Genomic DNA, 7024 nt, shown 5'->3' on the forward strand with positions numbered 1-7024 from the left:
TTCATATCTAATAATAATCGTAATATAAAAATGAAACTTGTATGTTTAGCCAGCCCCTAGTTTAAGACTAGAAAGAACACCGCTAATACTGCTGCACCTCCTATATGAGCCCCTTTAGTTACATTCCCTTCCTACCTCCCAGAAGCAATTAACATAATGAATTTTGTGATAATCATTTTCTTGCTTTTCTTAATATTTTTACTTGTCACACAGCTTTAATTTAATGTCTTTTAACTCTATAAAAGTGAGATCATAATTTTGCGGCTTTCACATTTTGCTCAACATTGTATTTCTGAAATTGATCCACATTGATGCCTGTCATTTTCCATCAAAACAAACACCAAATCTCCCCATTGAGATTCTGACTAGAACTGCACTGGATCTATAGAGCAGTATTGAGAGAACCAAAATCCCTACTATATTGAGCCATGGAACTTCTTTAAGATGATAAAAGAGTATTTACAAAAGCATTGGAGAAGGAAATGGCAACCCACTCCAGTGTTCTTGCCTGGAGAATCCCAGGGACGGCGGAGCCTGGTGGGCTGCCGTCTATGGGGTTACACAGAGTCAGACACAAGTGAAGTGACTTAGCAGTAGCAGTATAGATAGCCAACATTAGACTTATCAGTAATATATTTGTAAGTTTATAACTTATACTTCATACTATAAAATCAGATATCAGTAATAAACTGAAAACAATGCGACAGGGAAAGACACAAGGATGTTACTACCACCACTTCTATTTAACATTGCGAATGATACCTCAGCTAATGCAGTACAAGAAAAAGGTATAAGCATTGGAAAGAAGAAACAAAACTAATGTTATTCATGATGAGTTGATTGTATATACAAAAATTCAGGAGTCTAAAACAAAGTAAAAAAGTATAGCAACTAATATTGGAAAATCACTATGTCACAATTAGAAAACTAATTTAAAAAAAGGTATCACTTACAGTACTGTCAGAAAATACAGTTACCAGAAAGTCTAACAAGAGTCACTTCCATGGCAAAACTATAAAACCTCAATGAAAAACACAAAGAAGACTTAAAAATATAGACAGATCTTTTAAAGGACCCGATATTATGTAAGCTTCCCTTTTTAATGACCAGGAGATTTAAAGCAATTCCAATCAAAATCCCACAAAGGGTTCTGTGGAACTTGATAAGCTGATTCTAAAACACACACCAGTACAAATAGCCAAGATACTTCAGCCCAGATTGAAGAGAAAGAAGATGGGAGCCCTGCTTTTCCTAACATCCAGACAATTCATCAGGTCTTGTAACTAATTAAGATGTTGTGGTATTAACAAATGAAGAGAAAAACTGATCAATGGAATACAGAACCAACAAAAAGACCCTTTTTGAGTCCTAACCCCAACCAGTGTGGAATCTTGATATATGACAGAGATAGTGTTTCAGATCAGTGAAGAAAGAAAAATGACTATCTATAGCAGAAAAAAATGAAATTAGACTTCCATATCATACTACATGTGCCTCCCAAGTGGCTCAGTAGTAAAGAATACACCTGCCAATGCAGGAGATGTGGCTAGAGACTCGGGTTTGAGCCCTGGGTTGGGAAGATCCCGTGAAGAAGGAAATGGCAACCCAATTCGGTATTCTTGCCTGGAAAATCCCATTGACAGAGAAGACTGAAGGGCTACAGTCCATGAGATCACAAAGAGTACGACACAACTTAGCAACTGGGCATGCATGCATCATACTACAGACACATTTTTCTGTGTTTAAAGATTAAACAACCACATGTTTAAGGGGAAACTGTAAAACTTTTAGATAGGAGAGTGTCTTCATGATCTGAGAGTAGGAATGGCTTTAAGATATAAAAAGCATAAAGGAATAAAGGAAAAGACAGATATTTCAACAGTACTGTGAAAAGAGAAAGAGAATAGAAATATATAGAGTGAAAAATAGATTTGCAACACATGTCAGAAAGGATCAGAGTCCAGGAAATATAAGCTATAAATATTAAGAAACAGATAAACACTTAATAGAAAAATGGCATAAGATCTCAATATACCCTTTACAAAACAGCAAATCTGAAACGAATTATACAATGGAAGTGACAAATAGATTCAAGGGATTAGATCTGATAGGCAGAGTGCCTGAATAACAATGGACGGAGGTTCATGGCAGGAGGCAAGGATCAAGACCATCCCCAAGAAAAAGAAATGCAAAAAGGCAAAATGGTTGTCTGATGAGGCCTTACAAATAGCTATGAATAGAAGAGAAGCGAAAGGCAAAGGAGAAAAGGAAAGATATACCCATTTGAATGCAGAGTTCCAAAGAATAGCAAGGAGAGATAAGAAAGCCGTTCTCAGCGATCAATACAAAGAAATAGAGGAAAACAACAGAATGGCAGTCTAGAGATCTCTTCAAGAAAATTAGAGATACCAAGGGAACATTTCACGGAAAGATGAGCACAATAAAGGACAGAAATGGTATGGACCTAACAGAAGCAGAAGATATTAAGAAGAGGTGGCAAGAATACACAGAACTGTACAAAAAAGTTCTTCATGACCCAGATAAGCACAATGGTGTGATCACCAGCCTAGAGCCAGACATCCTGGAATGTGAAGTCAAGTGGGCCTTAGGAAGCATCACTACGAACAAAGCTAGTGGAGGTGATGGAATTCCAGAGCTATTTTAAATCCTAAAAGATGATGCTGTGAAAGTGCTGCACTCAATATGCCAGCAAATTTGGAAAACTCAACAGTGGCCACAGGACTGGAAAAGGTCAGTTTTCATTCCAATCCCAAAGAAAGGCAATGTCAAAGAATGCTCAAACTACCGCACAATTGCACTCATCTCACATGCTAGCAAAGTAATGCTCAAAATTCTCCAAGCCAGGCTTCAACAGTACATGAACCATGAACTTCCAGATGTTCAAGCTGGATTTAGAAAAGGCAGAGGAACCAGAGATCAAATTGACAACATCCGTTGGATCATCAAAAAAGCAAGAGTTCCAGAAAAACATCTATTTCTTCTTTATTGACTACACCAAAGCCTTTGACTGTGTGGACCACAAGAAACTCTGGAAAACTCTTTAAGAGATGGGAATACCAGACCACCCGATCTGCCTCCTGAGAAATGTGTATGCAGGTCAGGAAGCAACAGTTAGAACTGGACATGGAACAGACTGGTTCCAAATTGGGAAAGAAGTACGTCAAGGCTGTATATTGTCACCCTGTTTATTTAACTTCTATGCAGAGTACATCATGAGAAACGCTGGGCTGGAAGAAGCACAAGCTGGAATCAAGATTGCCGGGAAAAATATCAATAACCTCAGATATGCAGATGACACCACCCTTGTGGCAGAAAGCAAAGAACTAAAGAGCTTCTTGATAAAAGTGAAAGAGTGAAAAAGTTGGCTTAAAACTCAACATTCAGAAAACGAAGATCATGGCATCCGGTCCCATCACTTTGTGGCAAACAGATGGGGAAACAGTGGAAAACTTTATTTTCTTCAGCTCCAAGATCACTGCAGATGGTGACTGCAGCCATGAAATTAAAAGACGCTTGCTCCTTGGATGCAAAGTTATGACCAACCTAGACAGCATATTAAAAAGCAGAGACATAACTTTGCCAACAAAGGTCCATCTAGTCAAAGCTTTGGTTTTTCCAGTAGTCATGCATGGATGTGAGAGTTGGACTATAAAGAAAGCTGAGCACCAAAGAACTGATGCTTTTGAACTGTGGTGTTGGAGAAGACTTTTGAGAGTCCCTTGGACTGCAAGGAGATCCAACCAGTCCATCCTAACAGAAATCAGTCCTGAATATTCATTGGAAGGACTGACGCTGAAGCTGAAACTTCAATACTTTGGCCACCTCATGCAAAGAACTGACTCATTTGAAAAGACCCTGATGATGGGAAAGATTGAAGGCAGGAGGAGAAGGGGATGACAGAGGATGAGATGATTGGATGGTATCACTGACTTAATGGACATGAGTTTGAGTAAACTCCGGGAGTTGGTGATGGACAGGGAAACCTGGCGTGCTGCAGTCCATGGGGCCACAAAGAGTCTGCCACGACTGAGCAAATGAACTGAACTGAACTGAATAATCATCAACATATCCTTTACAAAAGAGCACATAAACACATGAAGATTTTCAAAAAAACTCATTGGTAACCAAGGATATGCAAATTTAAAGCAGAATGAGATTACTGCAACAACAAAAAAAATAGGCAAAATTTAAGTCAGAAAACATCAAAGGTTTTCCAAAGCAACTCCCTTATACTGCTAAGTGAGAGAATTGGTTCCTAAACACTCATTTAGGAACCAATTTGGCATCACCATACTCTATGACCCAGCAGTTCCACTCCCATGTATTAAATCCTAGAGATTTTTTCATACTCTACCTTTAGATACAAACAAAAATGTCCAAAGCAGCACTGTGTGTAATAACCAGGTACTGGAAACAATACAAATGTCTATCAACAGCAGAATGGACAAGTAAATTGTGGTGTATTCAAACACAGAATGCAAAAGGAGGTGGAAATGAATGACTACAATTACATCATCCTTGGTAAGGAGCAAGTCACAAAAGAATACATGCCGTATTACAGCATACACAGGTGACAAAACCACAAGGAGGAGGGAATGATTAAGGCAAGGGTGGCTGACAGGCAGTGATTCCTGCAGGGGCTGGGCAGGAGAGCACACCAGGAGGAGCACAAGGGTGCCTCCAAGGTCTTCTTGACCTAGACAGTGAGTACACAGTTTTTAATTATTTAAAACTGACATGTTCTGCGTACTCTTGTGTAGATGACATATTTCACAACAAAAACTAGTCTTGCTATGTTTTAGTCATTTCTCATACATTTCATAATCATAAAAAACTAAATTTTCCCAATTAATGTACATCAGTGTAACAGCCCTCATCAAGTATTTTGATTTTAAAATAAACCTCTGGTTCTGTCTTTCATAATGAATCTGCAAGGGGAGGGGTGGTTAAGGGGGAAGAGTGCAGAGGCAATAAAAGATATTATGAGCTCTGGTTAATCAAAATTCCACTGCAAAATCCTTTCTAACAGTCCTCATCAGTTTAGTTCCATTGCTCAGTCCTGTCCAACTCTTATGTTATTCTATTTCTGATCTTTATTGTGACCTTGAAACGGAGCATTACATCAATAATAGCACCAACTATAAACCTGCCTGAGAGGGGAAGCAGCTTGTTAGGCAAAAGACTAGATTGTTCCAAGTGACTCTATTTAGACGTGTGACAGTTAAAGGATTCTTTAAAATACACTGCGTCACTAAAGGTAAGGCTATAGTAAATCAACCCTGAATATTCATTGGAAGGACTATCGCTGAAGCTCCAATACTTTGGCCACCTGGAGCAAAGAGCTGAATCACTGGAAAAGACCCTTAGGCTGGGAAAGATTGAAGACAAAAGGAGAAGCGGGTGGCAGAGGATGAGATGGTTAGATAGCATCACCAACTCAATGGACATGAATTTGAGAAAACACTGGGAGGACAGAGGAGCCTGGCATGCTATACAGTCCATGGGGTAAGAGTTCTACACGACTTAGCGACTGAACAACAAATCCGAACTACAAGTAAATACTTGATAAACTGCAAGATATTAGTATCACTCCAGAAAACTGCAAAGGCTTCAAAGGTGGTCCTTGTTTCTTCATATAAAGTCCATGTCCCACCATCTCTCATGGCTTGAACAAGTTATGTGAGAGATACTTTACAAGAATCATAATCAATTGATACTGGTACATATTCAATGAAAAGAAAAAAATTCTCTCTCATCCCCAAAAGAACTCTTCAAGATACTTCAGAGAATATCTCCCCCTGAATATCCCTGGGGCTTCTCAATCCAAGTCCTTGTTATCCTCCAGAAGCTACTCTTTATCCTGCGACCCTTATGTGTGAATGGCAGCACCATCAACGTAGATGTAACCACCAGACTGTCCCTGGCCTTCTTCCCAATCAGTCAAGGGCCAAATCATATCATTGCTACCTCCTGTACAGTCTTAAATCCACTCACTTCCTTTCATTGTTATCCAAATTATCTTGGCTTTTGAAATCATCACCTCTCATCTAGAATATACCAACAACTTTATGTCCTCTTCGCTTGGAATCATCTTCCTATTTCTAGCTCTTATAACTGGAACGAGTCCATGAACAGGGCTCTTTCTGCATTAACTTAACCACGATCCCCTCCTCCTTCTCCTGAGGAGGACAGGTCACGCACCGTCCGCCAGAGCGAGGTTCAGCGCCTGGCAAACGCCAGACAGACGGGAAGGGACGCGGGCTTCGAAATACAGTTCAAGGTTAAGTTCCAAGGAACGACCAACAACCCAGAGCCACCGCTCACCCAGCGCTAGCAGGGCGGAAGCGCTGCTGGCCAGCTCGGCGCACGCGCGGCAGTGCCGCGCCGAAGGCCGTCCCCGCCGAGAAGGCTGGGCGAGCCTCACCCAGCGAGCGCGCGGGTTGGTGTAGAAGCCAGGAGGGTGGGGGCCTAGAGATGCCACCGCTTATGTCCTCAGCTTCCTCACAAAGAAAGGAAGCCCCCAGACGGGCGGGCACTTGCCCGTTCCACAGCGGCTCCTCACCGGGCTCGCAGAGCCGTTCTCAGCAAAGGCGAAGGCCCGGCTAGCGGAGAAACCAGTACGGCCGCGTCCCTCCACAGCGTCCTTGCCGGGGGAGCCCAGAGCGCCGGGAAGTGGCCTGACGCCGCCGGAAACAGGACCTGGGCTGCGCCGGAAGTCCCGCCTCTCCGCAAACGTCTCCGCCCCGTCCGGCCTGGGTTACTTTCGCAGGTTAACGTTTAGCTCCTGTGCGAGCTAACCGGTCTAGTGCTACCTCGTTACCTTGTAACAGAATAAGTGGTTATCGAGACCTAATCCCTTTAAGTGGGGGCCCTGCTGGGCTTGAATAAAGCAGGAAAAACAAAAACTTATGCTTTTGTCCAGTAGGCAATTTCTCGTTCCACAGCAGTGTTGTCAAACCAAGTTATTATTACCTTTCTTTGCGCCATGGTCGCTTACTCTGCC

At 41.7% G+C, this 7024-nt stretch overlaps 1 protein-coding gene across 3 annotated transcripts in view; it reads right to left on the reverse strand.

Moving 5' to 3' along the window:
* The window catches only part of HDHD2 (haloacid dehalogenase like hydrolase domain containing 2), a 49503-nt gene extending 42764 nt beyond the window's left edge, over nucleotides 1-6739 (reverse strand). Inside the window, exon 1 of one of the 3 annotated variants that reach the window (XM_005908073.3) lies at nucleotides 6584-6739. The gene's annotated coding sequence lies outside the window, so the exon portion shown is untranslated. Of the gene's footprint in view, nucleotides 1-6222; nucleotides 6245-6345; nucleotides 6504-6583 lie in introns of those variants that run through there. The other 2 variants (XM_070361919.1, XM_070361918.1) reach the window with 2 other exon arrangements.
* Nucleotides 6740-7024: the final 285 nt, after the last annotated feature.

Source organism: Bos mutus, chromosome 24 (genome assembly GCF_027580195.1).
Source record: "Bos mutus isolate GX-2022 chromosome 24, NWIPB_WYAK_1.1, whole genome shotgun sequence".
Lineage (NCBI taxonomy): Eukaryota > Metazoa > Chordata > Mammalia > Artiodactyla > Bovidae > Bos > Bos mutus.